At 45.0% G+C, this 14,949-nt stretch overlaps 1 protein-coding gene across 1 annotated transcript in view; it reads right to left on the bottom strand.

Moving 5' to 3' along the window:
- Window positions 1–3,403: 3,403 nt before the first annotated feature.
- snx29 (sorting nexin 29) overlaps window positions 3,404–14,949 on the bottom strand; it is a 55,862-nt gene continuing 44,316 nt past the window's right edge. Inside the window, exons 15-16 of the transcript XR_003834111.1 lie at window positions 5,324–5,440; window positions 3,404–3,459 (exon numbers count right to left, since the gene is read on the bottom strand). The gene's annotated coding sequence lies outside the window, so the exon portion shown is untranslated. The remainder of the gene's footprint in view (window positions 3,460–5,323; window positions 5,441–14,949) is intronic.

The raw sequence follows: 14,949 nt of genomic DNA, 5'->3' as shown, positions 1-14,949 counted from the left end.
TTTAAATACGTCACCTTGGATTCTGAGAAACTGAAAATATTTTCTGACAATTTATAGACTCAACGATTTATCTGGAAAACAATCTGAGGTGATGAACAGAATCGTTAGTTTCTAGCCCGAGCTCCTTTATTACACGCACAACTCCACACAGCCACAGATCCTGATAGCATCCGAGTCGCCAGAACCTCATTTCTTAGGAATAGAGTTCCTCGTCAGCGTCTGACTGATGCCCTTTCCACAGCCTAAAATACCCAGGTAATGAAAACATAGACACTCCTGCACGCACCACATAAGTCCTTGTGTTTGTTGGCGGCGCGCAGAGGACGCTTCCTTCCCTCCTCTCGTGATAGCCTCTATTGTTGGTGTTGTGTGGGAGGGAGACACTGATTTGCCACGGCCGATATAATTCTCTCATTACGAGTTCAGAAGGGGAAAAGAGGCACAGGGAGGGAAGGAGGCATGAAGGCCCAGAGGCACGGCGGGCCACAAAGAGCAAAACCCGACAGATAATGGAGCAAATCCATCAGTCTCTCGCTCTCCATATCCGTCTGTCTCTCGTCATCCATCCCAGTGGCCTTACTGAGTTTTAGATGAAAGTCATTTCAGAAAGCTTGGCGAGGAAAGTGGCTCTGAAGAGATGCAAAAGAGAGGAAATGAAGTACAAGCAATTCCAGCGGCACCATAATGGCATGCAATCTGGCGGAGGGAGGGAGACGGAAAGAGAAGGAGGGATGATGCAGGAGGGAACGAGAAGAAAGCAGGGAGAAGACATTAAGGGACACACAACGTGAGAGGTGGTTAGACACCTTTCTTCCTCTCCCAGTGAGCGCCACAGCAGCATAGAGCCGCTCGCGTGCTTATTTTCAACCGCAAGGTTGCTGTGACCTAACTTGGACTCCTGCTTCGAAAATCTCATTCGCTCTCCGAGCCTCCCAAAACCCTCTCTAGCTTCGGCTATGGCTCATTGCTCTCATCATTGGTTCAATTTTGCAAGCATATGTGTGGGAGTGTGAGAATGAGGAAAAACACTGAGCGAAAAAAGTCCATATGCACCCACTGGAGGGTATTTTAAAAGAGACCCCTGCCTTCTCCTCGCGATACTCTCCGGCTCTTTAAGACCGTTGGATTGGTGTTAAATCACCACAACAACCCTCACCTCAACAACAATGACTCCAGTAACCTTGACCATCCATTAGCCTGTCGGAGAACAAAAGCTGCTTCCGTGGGGAGCCATTAAGACGAATATAGCTCTGGGAAGGGAAGTATCCAATACACCAGATGGGCCGCGCTTTATACCCGCTTCAGGGCAGGACAGCAGTCTCACAGAGGGGGGAATTAGGCTAAATCAGTGCAACACATGGAAAATGTTCAGGTTCGATGCTGGAGTCGATCAAAGCATGTGATACGGCAGGTGGACACTGATTGTTGCCCAAAGCACAGCACATATCCGCACCCTGCGAGGTGTTGCACATACCTTTACCCACTCTGTTATCATATCCCATTCATTTGCAAGGCGTGGGGTTTCCTCGGGTAAAAACATTATCTATCAAGCCTCAAGAAGACATTCCTTTTATTGTTTGTAGCTTCAACACATCCACTTATAATATACAGTGTATGGCTGAGAAACGCTCTTCAATACGAGAACAGTGAACAGTGGAGACGGCCGTGACGGGAGGGATTACAACAATGCGTCTCATTTGTCACCGTCGTGCTTCCGTCCTATCCCGGAGATAATTTCACACACACAGAGGTGTCAGACAGCTCTCCAGCCCCGAGTTGTGAATGTACATCTATAATGTATAAGGTGAGCCGGGCTGAGCTGCACGGCCAGCCGGTCCTGACGATCAGTTAGAGCTGCGGACGCATCACCTGTCGCTTCTCGTCCCACGGTTTCACCAGACTAATGTTGCAGCTGTACCTCCTGGCCACTGAGCAGATAACAGTACAGTGTGTGTGTGTGTGTGTACATTATACTTGTATTTGTACCACTATCTCCATGCGTGTCAGTGCCACAGTCTGTTTCTCTGTCAGACACCTAAAGCTGAACCATGGGACCGAATGTCTATGTGCGTGTGTGTGTGCGTGTGTGTGTGTGCGTGTGTGTGTGCATAGGGGAACTGGTGGACGGCTGCGGTGAGGGAGCTGAGGTGAAACACCTTGTTAATGTGACAGTAAAACAGCCACCGAGGGAATGAGCCGCCGTTGTCTAGTTTGCTCGATAACTTGACGGATGCAACGAGAAGCAGCCATTTGGTTTGTTAAGCTGCTTTCAAGTTCAGTTCCCAACACACCTCAACACTTCGTAAGTGCCCGGCACAAGTGGAGCTGTGAATACCATGAGTCCTGACTTGATTACAAAGTTAAAAGTGGCAGACTTTGACCTCCTGGTGGCGCTACAGGGAGAGTCAGGAGATCGCCAAACCTATTAGCATGTATCGTGTGGACACTGTGGACATCTGCACCAAATGTCAAGGCAATCCATCAAATTGCTGTTGACATATCTCAATCAGGACCCACTGACAACATTGCCGTCCCTTTGAGCCACACCGCTCGCAGGTTTGACCCCGGTGCAGCAAAGTGTTCTGTTTGATCCATTGAGCAAAGTTAAGTGGGGGAAAAAAGTCTCCGACTGCAACAATGCTAATGAACACTCATAATGAGGTATTAATGCAAACTTTCATGTTTAATTATTTCAGCGCTGGCTCATGTGTTCCCTCGCTCTTTGGCTTAATGAACTTGTAACTCATCGCTCTATTGTTTGGTTAAACTCAAACAAATTGATCACAAAAGCCTCTCTGGTGCTCCGTCTTTGCTTCCTCTGGGCGACATTTCCCACATATACAAACAGCAAGTGTAGCTGTGTGGGGAGTGGAGCGCTGTGTCTTCATGGGATACGGTACTTGCTCGTTTCTCCAGGTGAACAGAGGACATGAAAGGACATTGAAGAGGCTGAATGTACCTGGTAGACGTGGTAGGCGTTGGCAGCTCTGCCCTGCAGGAACACAGAGGGGATCCACACGTTGATGAGAGCGCGATGAGCTCTGAGTGACACAAACAACAAACCTCACTGCCGTCATCATCATCATCATCATCATCATCATCATCATCATCATTATCATTATCACAGCAACAGTGTGTCAGCTGTGCTTGGACAGCTAATGCAAATCAAAGCTCACTCTGGTAAAACTCCTCGAAATCTAATTTGGTTTCGTGATCCGAGAGCGGAACGAATGAATGGAATTGTATGAAATCAAAACAGTGTTTGAGCTTCGTTCACCGGGAAACGTGAGCCAGAAGAAATTCTGGATGTAAGTATGCTGACAGAACAGATGTTTTACATGGTGGAGATGCAGCTCTTGCAGGATAGGGGAAGGTTGGAGGAAGAGGGAGGTAATATTCTTACGTCTCAAAGTCTGACAGACTGGGGTCATCGGAGGTCTGGCTTAAATCCCCTGGAATCTGCGAAAGAGAGACGTTCATCACAAATACAACATATTTACGCAGCGTCCAATATGCAAGAGATTCCCCACCAGGTGCACTTGTACCGCAGCTGGTAAGCTAAATAGTTAGCAAAAAGAAAAAACAGTTTAAATATTGTTTCTGTATCTAAAAGTGCAAACTGTAAAGGTAATGTATAAAGAGTTGAAATATCTTTAGCTAATATCTAATAGCTAGTTACATTATTTTCATTGCTTTTGAATGTTGTCGAGCGTAAATCGAGTTGGTCTTTGATAATGAAACATCAAATGTACTTTCCATTTTAATATAGTCAGAAAACGCCTCATGCTCGTGTTGAAAATTAAAATGCAAATTGCATTATTGAATTTTAATGTCATTATTTTTGACCCGATGAAAGCAAACTGTACGTGGAAGTGGAAATGCTGTCGTGAGATTACTGCAAACTGCTTCCATAATAAATACCCACCAACTTCAAATCAATTGAAATGGACACAACATTCCTGGTGGTGATGATGAAGGGTTACTTCAGTTCAACTGAGAGGATATATAATAATATAATCACAGTTCACTCATCTGAAGCTTCTTTTAATGCACATATGTTGTGTTGATGCTAGCATTGTTGATGGGTATCCTCAGTTAGCAGTGGGTATTCTTATCTGACACCCTTTATGTAATTGTGTGTGTGTGTGTGTGTGTGTGTGTGTCTGTGCGTGTGTGTGTCCATCGAGCCTGTGTTTCACTCTGCATGCTTCCAGGCCCCTCGAGGTTTCGAATGAGCAGGCCCAGATGTTGGCCTCCTGGATGAGTCCGTGTCCGAGTGTGTGTGTGTGTGTGTGTGTGTGTGTGTGTCTTTCCTCCACCTCTCTTGTCCAGAGCTGGCCTGTCAGCTTCTCAGCTCTCCCACAGAGACAACACAACCCTGAGCTAACACACATCCACCACAGCTCTCTTTCAGTAGAGTCTCCAGCCTGCAGGCTTTGATCAAACCCTCCAAGAGAGACACACACACACACACACAAACAAACAGAAACAAACACACACACCCTGAAAGAAATAGGAGTCAGAGGAAGACAGAGAGACGGTGAGGGATAGAGTCGGACAGAGAGTGACACACACACACACACACACACACACACACACACACACACACACACACACACACACACACAGAGTGAGTGGTCCAGCAGAGCAGGGCTGAAGCTGTGGGATAAGAGGTCCTATCTTCTGCCTGGGGCTCCCATCACTGCTGCTGCATCAACCCACACAGTGGAGTGTGTGTGTGTGTGTGTGTGTGTGTGTGTGTGTGTGTGTGTGTGTGTGTGTGTGTGTCCACACTGCTTCGAGCTCTCCTGTGCATGACCAGATGTTGGCTCTGTGTGTGTGTTTGTTGTCTTTGCAGGGACCCACTTTGAAAGTGCTGATGGAAAGTAGTTAGTTTGAAAATGAAAAGGCCGTTGGATGGTGTTCGTCAGCAGTGATGGCCACCGTCGTTGAACAGGCACCAAAAGAGTTCCTCCGACAGAAAATCAAACATCATCAACAGAAAAGTAGAGCAATGAGAGCACATGCTGTTTGATTGACATATTATCTGAGAAGCAACACAGAAAAAGGAAAAAAGGGGGGGAATCTCACAGATGACAACTTCAAGGAAAATGCACTTAACCGTTATTGGCAGCCGTTGACTGTACAGAAAAATGAGCAGAGGAGCGCCAGGAAAACACACAGAGGTGACGTGGAGATGAAAATCAAACAAAATCACTGAGAGGAGAGGAGAGTCGGGAGAGAAAACAGAAACCTGCAGAGAAATCAGATGAGATGGGACATCAGTGTGTGTGTGTGTGTGTGTGTGTGTCCAGTCACTCACCGGGCCTCTCAGGTCAATGAGTTCCTGTCTCATCTGGACGATGAGGTGGTCTTTGGCCATGAGGGAACGGTACAGGTGCTCGTTAAACTCTATCAACTCACCGTGCATCTCTGCCACCTGCAACACACACACACACACACACACACACACACACACACACACAAAGATGTATCATGCTGTAGAACATCATCATATAATACAATAGAGGATCATGTAAACACATTATGTCTAAAGTACAAATTCTCATATTCCGTTTAACACACAAAAGGCAGACGCACTCCAGGTGATCAACGTAACGACGGGATGAATGTTGACGGCAGGACAGATTCTGGGAAACAGTGAAACCCCTGACAGGGAGGGAGGGGGGGGGGGGGAGGACGAGAGAGAGAGAGAGGGAGGGGGGGATAGCAGTTCATATCCCAAACAGTCAGACCCCTGCCAGCCTGATAATCAATTGTCATCAGCTCTAACTAACCTTGACGGGGTGTTATTCACATCTGTGTGTGTGTGCTCATGGAAATATGGCCAGAATATTCTCTGTGTGTCTGTATGTGTGTGTCTGTGTGTGTGTGTGTGTGGTGTGTGTGTGTGTGTGTGTTTTCCCCGGCTGTCTGCATAACCAGGCCGGACAGTGTGGACAGGTCTCTGTCAGGAGGCTGACAGCTGTGACACACACTGTGCTGTATGGAGGACACCTGCTGTCACAGTCGCTTCAGCAGAGCAGCGTCTCCGGCTGACAGGTGGAGCCGGAGACGCTGCTGCAACACCGACCTCCAGACATTCACTTATTCACATCCCATTTACCGTAGGAGCCCACAGTCTGCCATGAAGGAGGAGGAGAGGCTCCTTGTGTAATTACAACAGTGATGATGATCAGTTCAGATGAAGGCGACGTCAAAGCATATTTTATGTTTTAGGTAGCTGCAGTTAGCAAGACAGCTACTGTTTGCTAACTTCAGTGGAGATGTCTCTTTAGATCTATGCTTCTATGCTGAAATGTTAACGTCTATATGCAGGTAAAGGTGTTGACTGCATAAATTAATGTGTTAGAGTCGTATTAGCGGAAACTAAAAGACTCACAGGGAACGTTAAATACATTAGACAACTACATGTAATTGTGTGAGTAACACTTCTCCCAAAGTACTGCATTAAATACAGTATGCAACCGCTTTCACAAAATGAAATTAATCGTACCACAAATAACGATAACGACCACCGTTTTCTATATAATTACACGTGTAAATGCAATAAATGTTCTCTCGTCATCCCTCTCGTCGACACACCAGCTGCCGCGGAACATTTTTGCTTTGATTTACGTGTCGGTCTTTGTTTCTCCATATTACGGTTTAACTGCAGCTCAGACGTTACGATGAAGTGATTAATGGCGTGCGTGTCCTCAGGCAGGCTGTTAAATCTCTCCCGCGTCAAACACAACCTATAATCCATCCAAAGTGGAAAGTCAATTGAGTTGCAACAAGTCTGGCAGTTTTGGAAGGGGATTAATCTCTTGCATCTGATTTCAGCGATAATCGTTTTCTTTCTTTTTTCTTTTAAAATCGGAAAAAGTCTGCGAGTATCTGTTATTATTGGGTGACAAATATTGGAAAATAACAGCAGCATTTCACTTCAAAGACTACAAATCTAAAATCTACTGCTAAAGGGAGACCATGGGAGTCACATTTAATCAAAGTGAAGAGCTCAAGTCAACTTCTACAAGTCTCTAACCAGGAACAGAAGCAATAAAACACAGATGATGGTAATCTCAGAACATTAAACATAATGTTTCTGTTTGTATCCTGAGAGCAGCCTGACGTTTGTTGTCAGGCCCCCCTCTCCTCCGGCCTTCACCCTCAAAATGTCACTCAAAGAGACACATACCAGCCAGGAAGAGACCGCAAAGACAACCGCAAACAGACAAAAAGAAGCTGAACAACCATAAAGTCTGTGTGTTGCTCCTCATGAGAGGTGTCGGGGGGCTCTTGCTTGTCTGTGCTCGGGGGCCCATTGTCTCAGGGAACAGGAAGTCCACCCTAAAAACATTCGACGACGAATAGAACATTAGAAAAGAGGGAATTAATTTTAAGCGTGAAGAAACCCAATTAATTCTCAGTGAGAAGGAGCTAATCAGTTGCTAGTTTTGCACGCTTGTCTGTGTGTGTATGTGCATGCACATGTGTGTTGCATGGATGTGTGTTTGAGAGTGTGCGTGGTCTATATTAAGCAGTGGCTGCGTGTTGCCAATTTGTTGAAACAAGTTCATCCTCTCTGCTGTTAACGCAGGGTCATTAAGATGCACAGCCAGGTTTCAGAGCTCATCCGCTCATGCCTGGGCCGTGCATGCAATGGGCATTACTCAGCTGCATTATCCCAGTAGCTGACCTTTCTTTAGTCGAGGACACCAAAAGGCTCCCTGCAGGCTTCCATTGGCCAATAAATATCTGCAGGACACGGGCTAATTAGCAGCTGCAGAAATCAAAACAAACCAAACTAAATATACGAGGAAAAAACGAGATCAGTTGAGCACAAAGCAGTTACGGAGACGGCTTATGGTGCAGCTAAAGGGCACAGTCAGAACGAGTTAGGTTTAGAGTTTAGTATAACTGCACATTTAAAGCAGAGACAAAAAAAATACAAAAAGGTAACATGACGTACGATAACGATGACACAAATCGAATCCAAAAAACAAGGCGTGCAAACAAAAACACAGGCGGGAGATGATATTAAATCTAACAGGAGTACAGAGTGGTGCATTGGAAGCTGTGTGGGTGTGTGTATGTGTGAGAATACAGCGTGTGTGTGTCTACTTTCACTAACTCTCATCTCCTGACACCCACAACCTGAACAGGAACTTGTTAGTCTTGAAGGTGATGGACGAGCTTACAATATCCGTCAAAACCGGAGCGGTTTCAAGTCGAAAAGCTTTCAGGGTGAAACCATAAAAACATCACAATAAACTTGACAGCTCAGAAGTCAGCAAAGCCGAAGCCGGAGAGGTTGAGGTGTCTGCTTTAGGCTACAGCTGATCTGCAGCTTTAGAGCCACGTGAGCTCCCAGGGCCATCCTGCGATCAAAGATCAGGACCCAGAGGGACCAGAATGCCGAAAGGTTCTGCCTGGGGAGCTGGGACAGGCTACAACATGGTTACAAATCCCAATAACTGTTTTTGCTGTTGTTTTGCAGTCCCATGAGGAGAAGAGTGTTTCTGAGCTTCGGGCCTGCAATTGGTAGTGAATTACCAGTTTATGCACAAAGTACAAAGTCCTCTTCATAGGTTTAGCATTTATATTCCTCAAATTAACGTAAAGTTAACCAGCTAATGTAAGGAAGTTGTATGTATGGAAGATGTAAAGCTATCCTTTTATCTTCCTAAGTGTTTATTCTTGAGAAAGGTCCTTAGAAAAGTCCTTAGAAAGGTCCTAAGAAAGTCCTTAGAAAGGTCCTATGAAAGGTCCTATGAAAGGTCCTAAGAAAAGTCCTTAGAAAGGTCATAAGAAAGGTCCTTAGAAAGGTCCTTAGAAAAGTCCTTTAGAAAAGTCCTTAGAAAGGTCCTAAGAAAGTCCTTAGAAAGGTCATATGAAAGTCCTTAGAAAGGTCCTAAGAAAGTCCTTAGAAAGGTCCTTAGAAAGTCCTTAGAAAAGTCCTTTAGAAAAGTCCTTAGAAAGGTCCTAAGAAAGTCCTTAGAAAGGTCATAAGAAAGGTCCTAAGAAAAGTCCTTAGAAAGGTCCTATGAAAGGTCCTATGAAAGGTCCTTAGAAAAGTCCTATGAAAGGTCCTTAGAAAAGTCCTTAGAAAGGTCCTTAGAAAGGTCCTTAGAAAAGTCCTATGAAAGGTCCTTAGAAAGGTCCTTAGAAAAGTCCTATGAAAGGTCCTTAGAAAAGTCCTTAGAAAAGTCCTTAGAAAGGTCCTTAGAAAGGTCCTTAGAAAAGTCCTTAGAAAGGTCCTTAGAAAAGTCCTTAGAAAGGTCCTTAGAAAGGTCCTTAGAAAAGTCCTTAGAAAGGTCCTTAGAAAAGTCCTTAGAAAGGTCCTTAAAAAAGTCCTTAGAAAGGTCCTTAGAAAGGTCCTTAGAAAGGTCCTTAGTAAAGTTGTTTTCTTAAACCTCAGAATTGTTTGCACTTCTGTTCTTATAATGATGAATCCCATCATCCTCTTTAAATTAAAGACAATTGAATGCCTACATTTTGTAAGTAAAAACATTTCATAACAAGTTGCAACTGGACTGTAACTCCCTCCTTGTTTATTGGATTAAGCCATTTCTCTTCTTAAATTTGACTTTCCATGAAACTGATGTAATTTGCACAGTTCCCAGTGTAGCGAGTTTAACTAAGTGGAAGTAGGAGAGCTGAAGTTAACTGTGAAAGTAAAAATAACGTAGTGGTCTGACCCCAACATGATTCATAATAACAAATGTACTACATGTCTCTGCAGCAGACTTTGTTGGTTATTCTCTATGTAACAAAGACATATTGGTATCATTAATTTCATGCTGTTTAAAACGCAAATAGAAAGCCAAGTTTAATTTTATTCTATGACAAAACACTGAAGTACCAACAGATATTCACATATTGTGATCAATTTAAATTCAACCCGCACAGCAACAGCTTCATTGTCTACGTTAAAAAGAATAATTCATGTTTTATATATGGCTGCAAAAACACATTTGTACCCGATATGACAGCAGAGCAGTGAGGCACATTGTTGTTTGCTATCAGACACTAAGTGTGGCCTGCAGGGTTGTTTTAGTATGATGTAACTGCCGGCACTGCTGGAGTCATCACAGCTAACTGCCACCCAAGTGATGCTGACCGCATGCTCTCACATAAACACACATGCAGGCACACACAATCTCCTCCTTCACACAACGCCTTATCCTCCTCCTCTGCGCTCCTCTGCCATCTTTACAGAATCTCTTTGTGCCTCTTCCTCTCCTCTCCCCTGGTGTATGATCTGATCTGAGCCGCGCCAAGCTGAGCTGGCCCGAATAAAAAGGCTAAGAAAGCTCTGGCTGAGCGTAAACCTCCAAAAGAAAAAGAGAGAGAGAAAAGGAGAGCAAGCGTGGTATAACTGACCCAAAACCTAATAACCTTAATTAGACGGGACACGTGAGGCTGGGGCATAATGAGGTCGACAGAAGAGAGAAAATATGAAAACAAGTCAGAGTTCAGACACAGACAAGAAGAGAGAGTAGAGCTGACGCGGTCCAATACAGCTCAGAAACATTTGCTATGGTGATAAACCAGGAGACCTGTGCCCCGGCCTGAACTCGAACAAGCGCATGCATGTTTTGTTTGAGGAAGATACACAAGCGGTGGAAACTAAACTACTGCCCGAAAAACACGACTTCCTTCATTCTGCATGTGTTTATATTTTTGCAGACTTCATATTTATTTCATTGTTTACAATCTGCAAAACAATATATTCCACGAACAAAGTAAAAAGTCAAATCTATTTGCTGCCCTTGAGGCAACATTAAGAAACTTCTTTTTTAAAACACAACATAACAGATCTCCAGTTATGTCTCCCTCTCTCCTCCCAAACAAAGAAGAGTTGAAACTCACTCAGAATGTCCCTCCAGGCTCCCTTACAGTCAGGATTGTTTCGTGCTTAACTTTAGTGGATCATAACTAACGTGCATGGAATTCATCTGCTGATGTTCTTTTGGGTCGTCACTTTTTGAGCTACGACAAAGTCCAAACTGTGTCCTGCAGCAGACAAATGTGCACAAAGATAATTAGGCTGAAGGATCCAGTAGTACGAGAGATTAACTGCAATCAGATACAGATACACACACACACACACACACACCTAGTGGTCTAAACAGAACACCAGAAGGTTGTGAGTTCAATACCAGGGCTGCCACCATTGTACCCCTGAACAAGGTACTTGATCAGGGAGACCGTCTCTGTCGTTAGCTCACTGTAAGTCGCTCTGGATAAGAGCGTCCGCTAAAACAATGACCTGTAATGTGCATTTTAGATAACGAGGCCACCAATGACAACACATGCACACATGCAGAAGTCCCTGCAGGCTCACACAATTCAGATTTACTGAAGTGTACATCAGCTTTTCTTATTTAGCATTCTTCCTCATTTCTGCAATCGTATACATCACATGCTTCCACATGCTCCTCCAAATACAGTCCAAAGGTCTAATTTAATTCTGATGTAAATACTTATATTTCATGTCGAGTGAAATCCAGGGCGCTTGTCTCCTTTCCAATTCAACTGAAGCATTTCTTAAAAGATTACATGTCCACATCCTGAGGATGGGTTATCGTGTCCTGTGATGTTACGTAAAGCCTAATGGCAGGTGCTTCTCAGTGCTCGTATTACAACTGGGACCATTTCGTAGTGGGCAGGGACACTGTGACTCGAAAGGGAAGATTCTTTCATCTTGTTTTTATTCATGGCAGAAGGGAGCCCCAGCCGCAGGGCATCAAAAGTTCATTTAAAACATCTTAAACTGGGTGAAACGTCAACCAGAACACGGCCAACGCTGGGTTTACTTTGTAAAACTAAACGCAGCTCGTGTCTGTATCTGACTCACTTCATCACAGCTGCTCCAGGAAGACACACGGCTGTGAGACGGGAAAGAAAGAGGGAAGAAGAGGGTGAGAGAAAAGGACCAACATAGACATCACAAGCTGTGCTGTCCACTCTGAACTGAGGTGAAAGAAAAGCTACAAAGAGAGATGAGTTGGGAAGTGTGAGCACATGAGAGCGGCAGATGGACCAATAGAAAAGACAGAAATGGTTTAGAAAAAGAGGCTAAATCTGGCCCGTGGTACAGACGCAGCTCTTTGTCACTGCTGCATCACACGGCGAGCTCCATGAGCACTTGGATCACACATTTCCTTTCCTCGGTGAGTAGTATTATTACTTTGAAACGCCGCAGTGATGACAATGTTAGAGTACAGTCTGTCAGCTTTAATTCTGGGGTGCTTTCATCACACGCGGATGAACATTGAGAGAACTGAAGCCCTCTCTGAGCGCATGTTCTGCTGGTCTACGGGTGCCAGAAGTATTTGGACAGATTGAGATTAGGTTTACATTGGAAAAGTAGTCCCTTTCACCATCAAGAGCCTGACTTCTAATGTACACTGACAGGACCTTGCCAGTGTGAAGATGGATGATCGCAGCACATGTTTGTGCATGAACCTCCATGACGCCAAAACATCTACAGTATGATTGTTGTAGATTGTGTGCCCCCCTCTCGAAAAGCCCAGTCTGCTCTGATTGACATGCCAAATGAATATGGCGCAAAAGTAGGTGGAGGGGGGGGGGGGCTGTATATTCTAATGAGCCTGCATGTGACATCCCCATCTTTTCTGACCTGATTCCAGCAGACGACCCCGAAACAATCTCGTAATGTTAATGTTCAAACTTGAACAAATATGTAAACCAAGCAGCCAGACAAAGTTATGTTCGAGGGAAGTAAATAAATAATAAGCTCTACGCTGCGAGGACAAAGCTGCTTCTTTATTTAGCATTCATGTTGACAGCTTCAGCCTCGATGTCAGAGTTTGTTATCAGGTAGCCTTTAGGTTACAGACGAGTCAGCTGGAGACTTTATTGAAGATCTACATCACGTCCCTGCTCTCTCCACGTGTCTCTGATTGATTTTATTCAGAACTGAAAGTAGCTTGGAGAAACGCTCACTACTGGGCACTCCCACAACAGATGCAACAAAGAACCAGGACAATATAAACTCTGCACAAACTGTATCCTACACAAGTTCATAAGGAACTCACATCTCCAATGCATGCTGGGTGGAGCAGCAGATGATGAGGAAGAGTTCTCAACCCCTTCCTTGAACTAACAGGTGGTTGACAGGTGGAGCAGCAGTGGTATAAAGGGGTGGGGCTTAGCTTGTTTTGAACAGACGAAGCTTACACTCCCCGCTGCAGAGCTTCAGCAGCAACACGCGTGACGCCAGCAGTCGTCTCCCCGCTGAGCTCAATACTGAAAGTAGCAGAGCTTTAACTTGCACGAGCTACATACCAGCAGCATTACTTTTTAATGCTGGTGTGATGACTTCACTGCACTGTGGGGCTTTAATCATTCATCCACATAGAAATTAAATGTTGTAACTGAAACACAGAAATCATTTTTGCATTATGCATTCAAGAGCAGAAGATGTGTTTCCTGATCCAATCAGAACACAGAAGTCGTAACGTGTTCCCACAATAACTCAAGTAAAAGCTCATTTCATTTTTAAAGGAAGGTTTTTGTACTCACTTCTAAGCTGATTCAGCTGAATTATTGGGAGGAGAATAGCATGCATTATGCAGTCTTTTGGCTTTTCAAGGGTCACTTGCATTACACAGCAAAGGCAACAGGCATGAAACAGACGCATCGCTTCATGTTTTCCTCTCTGAACAGGAGATTCTGAGGCGCAGGCTTGTAATTGTTGTTCTTGTTCTCGATGTTGTTTGTGATTAATTAATGAGCTTGTGGATCAAAGGGAGAATCCCTGAGAGGGGGAGGAGGGAGGGGAAGAGAGGAGAGAGGGAGGAGGAGGGGAGGAGGGAGGGGAGAGAGGAGATAGGAGGGAGGGAGGGAGGGAGGGAGGGAAGAGAGGAGAGGAGAGAGGAGAGGAGGGGAGGGAGGGAGGGAAGAGAGGAGAGGAGAGGGGAGGGAGGGAGGGAGAGAGGAGAGGAGAGAGGAGAGAGGGAGGGAGAGAGGAGAGGAGAGAGGAGAGGAGGGAGAGAGGAGAGGAAGAGAGGAGAGAGGAGAGGAGGGGAGGGAAGAGAGGAGAGGAGAGGAGAGAGGAGGGAGGGAGGAGAGGAGAGAGGAGGGTGGAGGAGAGGGAGAGAGGAGGGTGGGAGAGGGAGGGGAGAGAGGAGAGAGAGGGGAGAGGAGAGGAGAGAGGAGAGAGGGAGGAGCGTTTTCCTTCCTTCAAGAGTTGTTAGGAACAATAATTAAATTTAGTCTGAATTGAAATGTGTTCAGTCTCTAACACTAAGTTTAGAAGAAGAAGAAGAAGAAGAAGAAGAAGAAGAAGAAAGAAGAAGAAGAAGAAGAAGAGGCGGGGCTTCAGTGCTGCTGCAACCTATTAGCAAGTGTAATTTAGACATTTCCTATTTCCGAGCGGAGGGAAAGCCGGAGGGTGACAGAGAGAGAGAGATATGAAAGACCAACAGAGAGATGATGAGAAATAAAAGGACAGGAAGTGGAGATAGAGAGATGGACAGAGGTTGTTATCAGGATCAGCCAGGAGGTCTTTGATTCGGACGCTATCACTGAGCTATCATGAGTGTAACGTGTCATGAAGCGCACACACACACACACACACACACACACACACAACAGACAGACAGACAGAGAGATAAGGGGGGAAATCAGTGTGACAGGGACGCTTCAAAAACACAATTGAACACATCCAGACTTAGAAAATAATCACACACACACGGAGCTGCACGCACATGTTGTATCTGATCTGTGTTTCTGCAAATTATCATATCGAAAGGTTGCCAGACGCAAGACTTGTGTGCTAAAACAGGAAGAATCGCTGCCAAGGAGAAGCAGGAGAAGACATGCAGCAGTGTATGCCAGGGCCTTTAGTTATTCTTCACCACACTGAAGTTTACATTAACTGCAAGAAACTTTGAGATCAGCAAATTATAAAGC

The sequence above is a fragment of the Cottoperca gobio genome, chromosome 19, assembly GCF_900634415.1.
Source record: "Cottoperca gobio chromosome 19, fCotGob3.1, whole genome shotgun sequence".
NCBI lineage: Eukaryota > Metazoa > Chordata > Actinopteri > Perciformes > Bovichtidae > Cottoperca > Cottoperca gobio.
Note: the sequence above shows the minus strand (reverse complement) of the source record. Positions and strands in the feature narration are given on the sequence as shown.